Source organism: Rhinopithecus roxellana, chromosome 3, assembly GCF_007565055.1.
Source record: "Rhinopithecus roxellana isolate Shanxi Qingling chromosome 3, ASM756505v1, whole genome shotgun sequence".
Lineage (NCBI taxonomy): Eukaryota > Metazoa > Chordata > Mammalia > Primates > Cercopithecidae > Rhinopithecus > Rhinopithecus roxellana.
Genome location: NC_044551.1, coordinates 91044535 through 91059109, shown reverse-complemented (window position 1 = coordinate 91059109; position 14575 = coordinate 91044535). Strand labels below are relative to the sequence as shown.

Genomic DNA, 14575 nt, shown 5'->3' with positions numbered 1-14575 from the left:
ATTTGGTTTTCTGTTCCTGTGTTAGTTTGCTAAGGATAATGGCCTCCATCTTCATCCATGTTCCTGCAAAGGACATGATCTTGTTTTTTTTTTTTTTTTTTTTTTTTTAATGGCTGCATAATATTCCATGCTATATATCTGCCACATTTTCTTTATCCAGTCTAAAATTGCTGGGTATTTAGGTTGATTCCATGTCTTTGCTATTGTGAATAGTGCTGCAATGAACATACACATGCCTGTGTCTTTATGGTAGAATGATATCTATTCCTTTGGGTATGTATATCCATTAATGGGATTGCTGAGTTGAATGATAATTCTGTTTTTAGCTATTTGGGGAATCACCACACTGCTTTCCACAATGGCTGAACTAATTTGCACTCCCACCAACAGTGTCTAAGCATTGATTTTCTCTGTAACCACGCCAGCATCTGTTATTTTTTGATTTTTTAATAACAGCCATTCTGAGTGGTGTGAGGTGGTATCTCACTGTGGTTTTGATTTGCATTTCTTCAATGATCAGTGATGTTGAGATCTTTCTCGTGTGCTTGTTGGCTGCATGTATGTCTTCTTTTAAAAAGTGTGCTCATGTAAGAGGCAATTTTGGGGAAGAGTTGGTGAACATTTTGTTTAGGTTCGGGGTAGACATACTTCTAGAACTTGAGTATGAGAAAGTCGTGGGATTGAGGTCTTTAAGCCAAGGTGTAGATAGCAGCGCCACCATCCTAGCAATGGATGTAGGCCAATGATCAAGACATTTGTGTTTTTGTCTTTTATGTTGCCACAGTTTCAGTGTCTTTTTGATCCCTGATTTTTTCTGGCTAGAAAGGCTAACTTAGAGATTATAGGACAGAGTGGAAGTCCCATCCTAGGTAACAATGATAAATGCCAAGCATCTGCGGAGTATGTTCATATGTGTGTGCAAGCACACCAAACTATTTAGACTATACTCATAACTTTTTAAATAAAAAAATCGTTGCCTGTCTCTTACTTAGTTGTCTCTGCAGGACTATACTATTGCTGTTTCCTCCACATATGATTGTGCAGTGAAGTATCTCTAATTACACCGCTTCTTACAGATGCATCCTTCAGGGAGGAGAGGTAGCAAGGTGTGCTGGAGTGATACCACCATGGTGTTTCTGAACAGGTATTCCTGACCCCACATTTGATTCATACTGTAAAAAAACAGAAGATGATGGGCCTTTACTTGGAAAAATATTATTCTGTATGCCATTTTATTGTCAGGTCAACCAGTACTTGTCAGCCAATAATTGATTTTTCACTTTCTAACTAAGGACTTTGCCTTACCTGGGCCATTAGTAATAACAGGGACAAGCTGAAGTTTTCAGGCAGCTGACTGCTACTGCTGTAAGCATTTCCATTTGGTGTCAGCTCTTGGTCATGATATTTGCTTTTTCCTAAGTTATAATCTTCCGTGCCTTTAAGATACCCTGGAAGATTCAGTGAGCATTCTCTGTAAGACAACCTGAGGAGAACAAAACCAAATCTGAAATAATACCTGGTATTCAGCTTTTCCATGTTCCTACTTTGCCAAAATAGTTTCCTAGCTGATCTTCACACCTGAGCTTTTAACCATCATTTCTGTGCTAGGTCATCTCTATGCTAAGTGTATGTTTGAGAAAAGCCAATGACCAAGGAAAGATGCATTTCCATGAATGATGTAAATTACAGTGAGCCTGTCTTTACTCAAGTTTTCTCATCCATCTTCGGAGTTAAGACCAAGAGAAGTGATAGAGTACTTGCTAAGCAAGTTTTAGGGAAATCTAAGAGCAAATTGAGGGAAAAATTGTCAGCTTATTCTTCATAAAAATAACAAAATAGATATTGGCTTAACAATATTTAAGTCTTAAGGTAATAAGCTGACAAATTTCAAAACATAATGACAAAGGTTCTCATAGCTGCTTCTTAGTAAGGGAATACATGGCTTTAATATAACAAATTTCATTTGATTGTGTCATACACTATCATTAAAGGGAGAATTAATTTTAGGAGACAACAATTCCTTAATATTTGGGAGTTCAAAAGTGGAAATCTGGAATGTTTCTTTCAGTTTCAAGTTGATAAACATTTCAAGACTGAAAATCATTTTTCTCTGTTTTTCCAAAAAGTAAAGAAGTAATCAAAATTCATTTTGCTTTGAGTGAGTAGGATTTTGCTACTTGAACATCTAGCATATTATATTTTATTACTAGTTTTTAAATCTTTAATAGTAGACAGATTGAAATAATATACTTATACCAATTATAACTCATAAATATGCTTTTAAAAATACTTTAGTATCTGCATAGGCTGTTTCATGTTTTGGGGATATACTTAATCTGTTGAAATAGACTTGCATCTTTGCTTGAATATATTCTGTTTTGTTAAAATTGTTTTGTTCTATGTATTTTTAAAGTCTGTATTTATGACAATATTAAATGTATTTCTGTAAATTCACTGACAGTTTTTCTAACCCATGAACTCCTATCATTACACAATTTAGTAATACAGTACTTTACTGTTGCCTGGTCAACAATCAGATTCTTCATTTATATTATTGATAAAATCAGAATAAAAATCTCCTACTGAGTATACTCAGAGGTGTTTTATATGAACTACCAAAAATTTGAAAACAGATCTTGACAGTAGATGATGTGGCACTGTCTGATCATCATAGGTCAATTTAAAAGCTGAACTCTCCATGGTGACTAATGATCAAATGCTGATATTTTGATGTTATGTTATTTTATTTCACTTATTTGATTAAGACCTTGCTTTCTTTAGAATCGCAGCAGAATTGTAAATGGAAAAGGAATCAGTTATCTGCAATGCCTGATTTTGTGCTGTAATTAAAAAGAACCTTAATAAAATCAGGCATTTAAAATATACATTTATATTTTATTATAGACCAGTTCCATTGAATAAACAATCATATAGATTTATTTTAAATAAAATTATTTATCTTTCTCTGTATTTAACAACTTGAGACTTAATGATCTTTATCAGTTATCTACTAATATCAACTCATAAAAATATTACAACAAACTTAGTGACTTAAAAGAACATACATTATATTATGTCACCATTTCTATGGATTGGAAGTCTAGATCCAGCTTTGTTGAGTTTTCTGCAAGGCTGCAATCAAGGACAGTAGACTGGGGCTGGGATCTCATCTGAATGCTCAACTGGGGAAGGATCTGCTTCAGGGTTCATTCGGGCTGTAGGCAGAATTTGTTTCCTTGTGGTTGTAGGGCTGAGGGCCTCATTTTCTTGCTGGAGGCTTTTTCAGCTCTAGAGGCTGCCTGCACTTCCTTGTTGTATGGATTTCTCCAGCCTTGCTGTTTGAATCCAAAAGCTAGCCAGGGAGAAAGGGATGCTGGCAAGATGGGTGCTGCAATTTTATATATTATAATCACACAATCATGCATCTATATTATCTTTGCTGTGTTCTATTGGTAGAAGCAAGTCACAGGTCCCACCTACCTTCAAGGGATCATGCAGGAGTGTGAACAGGAGGAAGCAGGTGTCAGGGTAGCTGCCTTAAAAGCTGTTTAATTCATGATCCATCAAAGGCTTTCCAGGAAATAGTTCTAATTTTTAAAGAAAATAGTGGAATTATGGGACTTTTTAAAAAAAGTTAAGATTTGATATTAGCTATTAACCTTATATACTATGTATAGCATATTATGTACACTATTTATTGCCACTGGCATTGATAAAAATCTTTCTGGTTCATATTTTCTTGTAAAAATAGATCAAATTATTGGCTGAGTCTTCTAAGACTACTTGAATCAGTTTTCCTACAACACAACTTACCTTATTCTAACTGAAGCTGAAAGTTGTCCCTGGGGGCATTAAAGGATGTCCATGGTACAAATCTGATTGTAAAATGTGCACATCGTTGGGACTCCCTGCCTAGGAGCCTCTCAGCTTCTTGTATCTGTTGTTTGTCATTGGGTTCCTGCCAAACTGATGCTCATACATGTTCCAAGGAGCTAGCACTGCTATTCATGGAATTCAGGGATCCTGTGCTCCCATTTTACAGCAAACTCAGCTTTGAACATGGAGCCCTGGTTTTCTGCAGAGTCTTCCCTCCCTCGCCCTTGGAGCTTCTGTGTTTGGATCTCTCCCACAGCCCCAGAGCAGTTTGCCAACATCTTGTGTGGCTTGCTGGGCAATCTGACCAAAAGCCACCTTGGTGTGCTGGGTGGCATATGGGCGAGTGCCTGCCGTCTGCATCACCTTAACTGCCTTATTGCTTATGTGCTTATGAGGAGGAGCAGCTTAAAGTATGATGAAGGAGTGTCATTGGCAAATGTTCATCTTAGTTTAGGGTTCATGGATTCTACATTATTTCGAAAGCTTGAGAAAGAGTGAAAGATTCATCAGATCAATTTTTAGAAGGTAGCAGACTTGGTGATTTAGAACAAAACTGCTATGACTAGGGAACAAAAAAGGCCCTTTGTCATTAGCTCTTTGTGCCTTTACACATTGTGATACATAATGGCTTTGTCTCATCCTCAAATAAAAGGAGAGATGCTGGTTTTTCAAGAATTAATTTTCTTTCCTTTTGTACCTCATATCAAAATCTTGTCCTGTGACCCTTTCAAAACATATTGCCCCCAAAGGCATCAAATTAATGTATTTAATTTTTCTTTTTTTGAAAAGTTGTTTGGAGGAAAAAAATGTTCCTAATAGCAATAGGATGAATCCTTATAGTTGCAAAATACAGAAGAAGAAATCAAATTCCCAGACAACTAGACTTGTTAGTCCTCAAATGGGCCTTAAAGAAATTAATCTAACATACCTCAGTTTTATATTAAGCAAGGAGGCATAGATGGGTAAAGTCATGGATGCAGGCTTGTAGAGTAGACCATTCCAACACTCTTAACTGTCAGGCCTTTGATGTCAGAAATAATTATGTGTTATGATGATAATAATATTGAAGAGTTAAGAGCAATTTTGAGTGAGGAACTTGGGATGCATTTTGTTGAAACCTCAACATTTACTTGCAACCTGGTTGCTGTTACCTCTCTTTTACAGAAGAAGAATCTGAGAGGAGTTTTGTAAAAAAAAAAACAAAAAAAACCAGAAATACATATATACTCTGCACAGGTAGAAACTGGTGACAGGGTGTGAACTTAGATCATGGTGTGATTTCTACTCCTCTGAGGAGCTTTTGAGAAGTCCTCTTCAAGGAGAGTTCGCGTGTTGTAGGTTTACCACATGTTTCCTCTTTATCTTAGGAAGTTCTGGGCCATCGTTTGCACATTCAGACATTGAATTTAGAAGCAGCGGGTGGTTAGTACAAACAGGGAGATCAGTTATTTTCCTAAAAAGCTCTGAAATAGATACATATTTGGGCTAATTTGCTAGGCTCGATCTAGAATGTGTAGGGGGTATAACAGTATGAAAACTCCATATGCTTGCAGTGTCTTAGAGGCTTTGAGTTTTTGATGGAGAAAGTATTCCTGGAGAGATGAAAGGCAAGTTTAGTTGCTTTGTAGAATAGTCTGAGCAGGGCAGCGTAGTTCTGATCTCTCTGTTTGATCCTATTCTACTTAGGTAAGACAGCCTGTCTGTTGTCATTTAAACACCTCATTGAATGGCAATTTCCAAATGGCTTTTAAAATGATGTCTGCTGAGAGCCAGTGCTTCTTGAAGTTTCCCCCAGTGCTGTTTCCCCTCTCCTTGCCTTGAATCACAATGTTTATTTTTAAAAGCTTTTGTGGTTCCAGACTTCTGCCTTTGTTATTGCAGCTGGGCTGACTTAGACCTCCCTTTTCTCCTCCAGCCCCTTTGTGGTTTGGGGTCCAGTTAGGCTGCATGAGGACTGGGTTGAAGGGACGGGAGTCTGAGGCCACGACATCTGTTTTTTGTTAGCGCCTAAAATCACAGGTGTCCTTAATTTTGCTCTGCCTGCTCAAAGAAGCCTTTTTTCTACTTGTCCTTTTTCCTCTGTTTTCTCCTTGAAATCGCTTGAAGGTTAGAGTTTTTAATTATCTTGTTTTGTTGTGTTTTGTTCTCTGCTTCCTAACCTCCTTCCTCTTCCCTGGTCAAATCCTGATGCTCTTCTGTACCCAGAGCCTGACGCTTGTCTTTACAGAAGCAGCCAGTTGCAGAAGAGGATAAACCTCCCAGGTAGGGAGAGTGTGCCTGCCACACACAGTTTCCTCCTTGGCATGGCCAGGGACAGAGCAGCTCTGGGTCAAGCTGTGTAGCAAGTAGCTCAAGCCGCACTGAAAGATGAAGCTGGTGAGTGGAAATTCTTCAGGGAATCTAGAAAGATTTACTTTAATTAGAATTTATGCCCCAATCTAAGTCCTGTAGCTGCAGGCCTCTCTGAAACAAAGAGCTGGCTCTTTCTGTCTTTGGCAGAGACTTGATTCTTTTTAAGCACCTCCTCTGGATTGTCCTGAAATTCTTTTGATCCCTTTTTCCTCTCAGTGCTTTGTGATTTGAGGCTTTCCATATTGTGTCCCCTGCTGACCCACTCCTGCTTCCCGGAAGAAGAAGGGTCTTCTGTAAGTTTTAGTCAAATAACAACCATTTCTCTGCTTCTCAGTTCAAAATTTTAGTGGGTCTTAAGCCTTCCTTTCATGTTGTCACCAGATCTCTTTAAAGCTCTCAGTTAATTTATTTATACACACATCCTTATTTTAGCTTCTAATATTCTGAGAGATTGGGGGAATTTTAGAGCATGGTTTGGCTGAAAAGTCAAATGGAATAGTCATTTTAAAATAATTCTCACAATTTCTTATTATAAGATTGCTTGATTACAGTTTCAAACCCTTCTCTGTTCTGACCCGTTCATGTTGACATACTGCTTCCCAGTCCTGATGCTTTCTCTAGAAATAAACTGCAATATGCGGCTGGGTGCGGTGGTTCACGCCTGTAATCCCAGCACTTGGGAGGCTGAGGCTGGCAGATCACAAGGTCAGGAGATCGAGACCATCCTGGCTAACATGTCTCTACTACCCTGTCTCTACTAAAAATACAAAAAAATTAGCCAGGCGTGTTGGCGGGTGCCTGTAGTCTTAGCTACTCGGGAGGCTGAGGCAGGAGAATGGCGTGAACCTGGGAGGCGGAGCTTGCAGTGAGCCGAGATCAGACCACTGCACTCCAGCCTGGGTGACAGAGTGAGTTTCCGTCTCAAATAATAATAATAATAACAATAATAATACATAAAGTAAAATAAAATAAACTGCAATATGCTATCTGAGCAGGGAACTCGGGCAGAGGTGCAGTTAGTCTGCAGTTCACTCAGCCTCAGGGACATTGTCGGGTACAGCCCCATCTGATGCTGGTGGAATGAAAATTCTGGTACCTGAATCCTATTTGTAACTCTTGAGTTTGATTTATAACTCATAAATTATTCTGATTTTCTTCATGAATCCATTTATGAGACTACCAACTTAGAATTTTTTTGTGATCGTGATAGACATTAGTCTTCTAGGATCTGCAAAATAGTATGTGCATCCCTTTATTAGTACATCTTCTGAATCTGAGAACACGTGTCGTCTAGTTCTTTTATTTTTGTTCACTTTCTTTTGACAACTGACCATGTAGAAATGGAGGTAGAGAAAGATACTCAAATTTCCTTTTCATCATAAAGAGAGGAAAGTGGTTTAAAAGGAAGCCAATTCCATTCCAAAAGGTAGTGGTTATAGGTCTTAAGATTATAATATAGAGGAAAACATTGCTAGAGGAGAAGTGCTTAAGACTATCAGGAAGCAATAAAGTGAGGGCTTTGGACCTTTTTATGCTGTGACATTTATGGATCACTTTGCTTTTTTGTCTTGTTTTGCTTTTACGTTAAAGATCTCAGTGTACTAAAATTTGTTCAATTGAATTAAGATGCTTTCCTGGATTGGAAAAAACAGCACTGGCTGTTCTGTACCAGTTTAACTTTTTCTCCTTTATACATTTTGTAGCAAGAAAACCTTTTTCAATTCAACACATAACAGATGCGAATATATCAAAGGGGGACCGCTTATGACTGTTGGTATTTGAAGATTCAAGTTAATAGCCTCGGTTAGCCTTGGTCATCAGGAATATATTATCACAAGTGGAATGAGACACAATCAACTCTTCAGATTGTAATCACCCCTTAAGTCTGGAGAGCAAAGAACATTATCTGATGAGAAGATGAGGATCTGGTTCACATTATGTAATGAGAGCAGTAAAGAGTCCCATGAGTCACGGCCAGAGCCTCCTCCCTCCATTCAACACGTGACCTTGGCCACCAGCCTATTGTCCCTGATGCCCGTCAATGGTACAGATTTCTGTTTCTGAGGAGTCTATTTTTCACTGTACGATGACTTCAGAAAGGTCTCTGCCCAGGGTGGCTAGTGCTAGACAGTCAGGCACCAGTGGCTCCCAGCTTGCGGTTAGCAAGATGAGTTCTGTGCTCCCCTGAAGCAAGAGGGCTAGTACTTTGCTTTCAGGAGTGAGTAGGTAGCTTCCCTTGGATCTCCATCTATGGAGCTGGTTATTCTTCTGAGTGATCTGAAAAAACTCTACTTACACAGTCCTTCAGGTTAGGCTGTTGTGATCCTGTGTCAGGCTGGGGAACACTGATTGGGTATTATATCTGTTGCTCATGTCCTTTGATATTTTACGTCGATTCTCCTTATCATTGACAGCATGTAGTAATTATACTCTATGAAGTCACTGTAAACACTGAATTAGCAAAACCTGAACCATTGCTCCTAGGGGAAATACAGGGTTAGGTTCCTGCGAGCCTCTGGTCACAATATTTTTGTCAACTGATCAATAAATAATCTTGTTTCAAGTGCATTTTTTGTTAAAGACAACTTATTTAATATATGCAGTTGGTTCATTAACATTGAACTCATGGTCAATAGCACTACAGTTGATGCCTAAACAAGGCTTATCTAACACATGCATTTTCTTCATAGGGCACATCACAGCCTTCATTTAGGAATACCAGCCAGTTCTGCAGCCCTATGCTTGGGGCCATTTTAAACAGATAAATCACCAACAAAAATACAAAAGTGCAAAAAATGTGGCACTAAATAGAGCATGTGGCACTTGTTTTCAGTATGAGAGCTGAAACAAGAACGTGTAGGATTGCCTTGTCTGACCTTGACTGGGAATGCCTGTGTCAGGAAACTCAAATTTTCACTGCTTGTGTCCATGGATGACTGGGAAGTGCCTCAAGTTTTTACTCTGAGGTTGCAAATACACTTTAGCTAATAGGTGAGTTTGCAAATATGTAATCCGTGGATAATGAAGACCAATTATATTTTTCTTTCATGAATCTCAATTGCTATGTAAAATAAATAACATATAGACTGATCTGACACCTTTTGTACTCTGAATCCCACAGGTATAAAGTACATATTTAGACTTAGGATAATGAAACAGGATTTTCTGTCTATCACAGTAAGTATCTGTGGTGGTTGCAGCATTTCTGGTGGCAGATCAGGGTTTGGTGGCATTGAGTCATTTGACAGGCTTTTCCCTTTGAGGCACCTCTCAGAACAGTCCTTCTTCCTGGATGATGAATTAGACCCCTTTGGGAGCTGTAAAATGAGCTTTTTGCCTGCCCTTCTGATGGCGTTATTGTGCTTGGGCTTCATTGCTTCTGCATGGACCTGGAAGAGAACAGTGACTCTGGAGCTTTTGTAATAAATAGTTTCTTCGGTAACAAGCTGGGTGAGGAAACTGGGGTTCCTCTCATTATATAATTTAGCACTGCATCTCAGTTTTTCTTTTAAAATTTTGTTTTGTTTGGGAGAGTGTGGCTAGAAGCTAAAAGAAAATTTTGTTTGGTCTGGGTTAAAGAATGCAACCTTGACTTTCTTTTCAACATGGCCTTAATAATTCTTTCCAAAACAGAATACCACCCTTTTTGCACGGGTGGGAGCAATTAGAGGCAGGGCTGGAATCATCTGAGATGGGATGCATCTTGCCTGGGAGACTGTGTATTATCAGGTGTCAGGGAATGCTGACTGTGACTGGATAGCAGTTCCTCTTCAAGTTGCTGACTTCTGTTGACAGGGCTAGGGCAACTTTGGAATTCCAGTGCAGCTTCAGCTCCGGGAAGCAAACCACTGCTTCACAGCCACGTGTCTGTCAAAGCAAATTGGAATTGAGGAGAAGGGAGCTCCCTCTGGCCATTTGAGCCAGAATGAAGATGTCTTTTGAGCAGTGACAGCTTCTGGAGTGAATGTTCTTGGGGAACAAAGCCATGTCATTGTAATTTCTCTGCCCTTCCTTTCTTTAATGGTCTGTCCTCAGCATTAGGAGACACGGCAGGGCCAATTCTGAGCTGCAGGGGTGACAAATGGAAGAAATCTGGTGGAAAAGGTGAAGGAAGTGGGTGAAAGGGAGAGTCTGTTTCTACTGATACAGTTTTTTTATGTAACATCAGGTGGATTAAGTGTAGGGCTAATGCCTTTCAATTTTTCTGATTTCCTTCATCATTATTTTTTCCTCCTCTTCTGCCAGGTGGCTCAGGTAGAACTGCAGTCCTTACTTGCTGTTTCCTCCATGCTGGGCAGGTTGCCTTGTCTGCTAAGGAGAGTTACTGTCTGCCATCCTCAACCATGCAGGAAAGAGGACGGGGAAGGTGACATGGTCCCAGGTTCACAGCAGAGGGAATCAAGAAACGTGGGCCATTTCTTACCCTCCTTGTTTTCATTTCAGGGAGGTTATGATCAATTTGCATCTTCTTAAATACTGGTGAAAGAACTCTGTGTACTCCAGAATACAAAAATAGGAGAAATCTAACTTGCAGGGATTGGGAGTAGTTGATCAAGGAATAGCAATAAACACCATATTATTGCATCAAATTATGGTTTGGTGGTTTACCTTAGAAGTCTTTGAGATAAGCAACTGTCACCAACATTTCACCCCACTTTTCTGACTATAGCTCTTTTACAATAGTTAGGAAAGGGGCATGACTTATGAGACTGCCAGTGAATAATGGATAGCTATGCCCCTTCTTCTAGCACACCCTGAAGAAGAGAAGCAGTAAAGGGCACACAGGGCAAGGCAGTTTGTTCCCAGTCTACTGATGGGTCTTGTCATCTCCCCAACAATGCTGCCAGCTTCCCATTTGAATGAGGAGTCTTGTTTATTGTTTAATTTCCCCAGCGTTTACAGTGGCTGCTGTAATGATAGGCTGGTTCATGATTAGATGGTTTCTCTGACGGGGCGTGTGAGGAGACAGAGACAGATTTTATATTAGCACGCAGCAGAGTGGCTAGATGTCTGCTGATCTGAGAGAGGATATGGATGAGAAGTATAACTGACAACAGCCTCTTAGTTGAACCCTTGAGTCTGTATATTAGAAAAAAAAATCACAAACAAGGACAGGTCTTTGAACTGCTGTAGTCTGACTTTATTTCTGTGTCATTGTTTTGTCCCCTTCAGAGTTATACAAGTCTTTCTTTTTAAAGCTCTGTATTCAATTATTAGGCTGATTTCTCTTATGGAGTACTTTCCCATCCACAGACCTAAAAAGCAGTTGATGAGAACTCTAAGTGTGAACTAACCAAATACAACATGTAATAAAGTCGAGATTAAAACACACATTTTGAAGTCAAGCACAGAATACTGCTAAGGACATATTGATTTTCTGATGCTGAATTAACTAAAACTATTTTCAGTTTTTTTTTTTTTTGATGTGGTAGATCACATTATAATTTCATTTTTATTTTAGCCAGAGCACATATGTGTTTTCTAAAGCCTTCTGTAAAATAGAAAAATGGGCAGTGAGAAGAAAGCTCCTTCAAACTTTTCTCTGTGGCTGACTGGGCAGAGGGGACAGCTGGGTGAGTGGACAGGGGTGTGGCTGTGACAGGCAGCAGCGAGGGGTCAGATGCTTTCAGGTCACTGGGCGGGTAAAGGAGCCTGAAGCCGATGCTTATAGAAGGAGAATGGGAGTCTAGATAGCAAAAGTGAGGACTGTTTTAATCAATGACTGTAGAATTGCTATATACAGGAACACTCCTGTTGAACCAAATATCATTAATTTCAGACACTGGAACAATTTATACTTAGCAACTGGCCTGATATCCATGAAAAGTGAGCTTACTAAGGGGATTATCAGTATAAGCATGACATTTACAAAGATATTGTTTATATTTCTAAGGGGAAACTATTTTCCTTCTTGGTCCCTGATGGCCACTGGGTTGGCCTCGTTGTGCCCGCTTGACTGTGTTCATGAGCAGCCCTCCTCCTCTGGAGATGTCTCTGAGACTGAGAGTGGTTTTCAAGGGCAGTCGAGACAGCTGCCCCAAGGGGGTCTGTAGAAGGATCCTGGTATAGGGGACTCAGCTTAATGGACAGGAAGGGGAGACATCGGTATGTTTGCACAGGGGAGTCTGTGCAAAGTTGAGCTTTTATGAGCATGAACAGGATGGACAGCCATTGTTAGGTAAAATAGGGGGACCTAATCTCCTATGAATAGCATGGAAGGTTCTTCTGAGACTAGAAAACCTCCTAAGGAGGATTGAAAAGAGAATTTTATTTTGAGGAAAGATGGGATCAAGGTAGCCTTAGAGCCTCTGGATGAGGAAGCTGCAGTTTTCTCTAATCACTTGTAAGAAAGGGACTCTTGCACCCTGCTATCTGCCAAATGTTACCCAGGCACCTTCTCTGTGTGTGGTATCTTCTAGATCTGGGTGAGGCTCAGGTCATCTCCAGGTACCACCCGGGTTAATTTTTCCTGCATTTTTGGGTGATTGTGATTGATGTTAGAGTTAACTTTAGGGATATGCCCCTGTTAATATTTACACACATTCAGAGATAAAAGTGAGAAATGTTCATCCAACTGTTCTTTTTTTTCTTTTTTCTTTCTTCAACTTTTAAGTTCCAGGGTGCATGTATGCGCAGGTTTATTGAAGAGGTAAACATGTGTCATGGTGGTTTGTTGCACAGGTCATCCCATCGCCTAGATATTAAGCCCAGCGTTCATTAGCTATTCTTCCTGATGCTGTCCCTCCCCCATACTCCCAACAGGTCCCAATGTGTGTTGTTCCCCCCCATATATCCATGCGTTCTCATCGTTCACCTACCACTTGTAAGTGAGAACATGTGGTGTTTGGTTTTCTGTTTCTGCATTAGTTTGCTGAGGATAATGGCTTCCAACCTCATCCATGGCCCTGCAGAGTTCATGATCTTGTCCCTATTAACGGCTACATAGTATTCCATGATGTACATGTACCACATTTTCTTTATCCAGGCTGTCACTGATGGGCATTTAGATTGATTCCATGTCTTTGCTATTGTGAGTAGTACTGCAATGAACATACGGGTACATGTATCTTTATAACAGAATGATTTATATTCCTTTGGGTACATACTCAGTAATGAAATTGCTGGGTCAAATGGTATTTCTGCCTTTAGGTCTTTGAGGAATCGCCACACTGTCTTCCAAATGGTTGAATTAATTTACATTCCCACCAACTAAACTGTTGTTCTTGAATATGCTCATTTACTTAGGCATGGCCTTGGGAATGCAAAGTCAGCTGACTAACACAGAAGCCGGCCCTTGACCAGGAGACAGAGAAGTAAACAATGGAGGGTGATGGGAGAAACAGAAAAGCCAGCATCAAGTGTCACCATCACAGAGGAGAGCCAACCACATCACACTGGGATATCAGGGCCACCTGGATTTCAGAGAGCCAGCAGGCAAGGCTGTTAGGATGAATAGCTTCAGTGATGAAGTCAAGCCCGTAAGATAAAATCTAAAGAACAAGAATTACAGAGATTTGGATTTAGTTTCATAAATAAACTTCACAGGTACCACAAGGAGAGGTGTTACTATCTCAATGGCTTAGCAAATCAAAACCAAAAAGCTGAGTAACACCAGCAGTCAGTTTAATACTGTTCATGCCACAGAGGGAGGGGAGGAGTTGTCTTGACAGATGATGAACGGGAAACATAAACCCGATTCCATTGCTGGGGTAGGCAGAAAGGGCGGGGCTAACTCCCTGCTAGGGGTTTACCATGTGTCAGGCATAGCCCTAAGCACTGTGTGAAATAATGAAACACGGTTTTGTCAAACATGGTTTGCATTTCAGACTGGTCTTGTTTCCTTCCCATTTAGTTCCACAGAGTGGACTTCCATTGAATGTTGGCAGTTGGGATGGACTCTGGCTCCTTTAATAATTGGTGAACTTAGAACTTTCCTGAGATTATTCATGGTTTTTCTTCCAGCTCTATATGTTAGATCTGCAGGATAGCTCAACAAGGTTGGGGAGAGTGTCCAAAGTAAAGAGGACACTGTTAAATCAAGTTCCTGGGTTGAATTTTTAAGGGTATGTGTTGGGAAACAAAGGGAAGAAGCATCTTGGCCCCTCCAAAAGTGCATCTGCTTCCCTAGCAGGTTGACTTCAGGACATGCTGACCTTTTGGTTCTGTTTGGGTGTCCGACTGGATCAGGTTTTCTCCTAGATGAAGGCTGCAGAGTGGGCAGAGAGGCATCATGACTAATCAAAGGCAGCTGGCATGGGTGCTTTTGCATATGAGTGAAACTGTTCCATGTCTTCATTTGGGAGGAAGTTTCAGGACAGTTTGTGCTAAAATGGATGACATGACTCAT

The 14575-nt window shown here is 40.1% G+C and overlaps 1 long non-coding RNA gene across 1 annotated transcript in view; it reads left to right on the top strand.

Moving 5' to 3' along the window:
• Positions 1-14575, top strand: part of LOC115896535 — a 174788-nt gene that overhangs the window by 88388 nt on the left and 71825 nt on the right. The gene's annotated exons all lie outside the window — the stretch shown is intronic.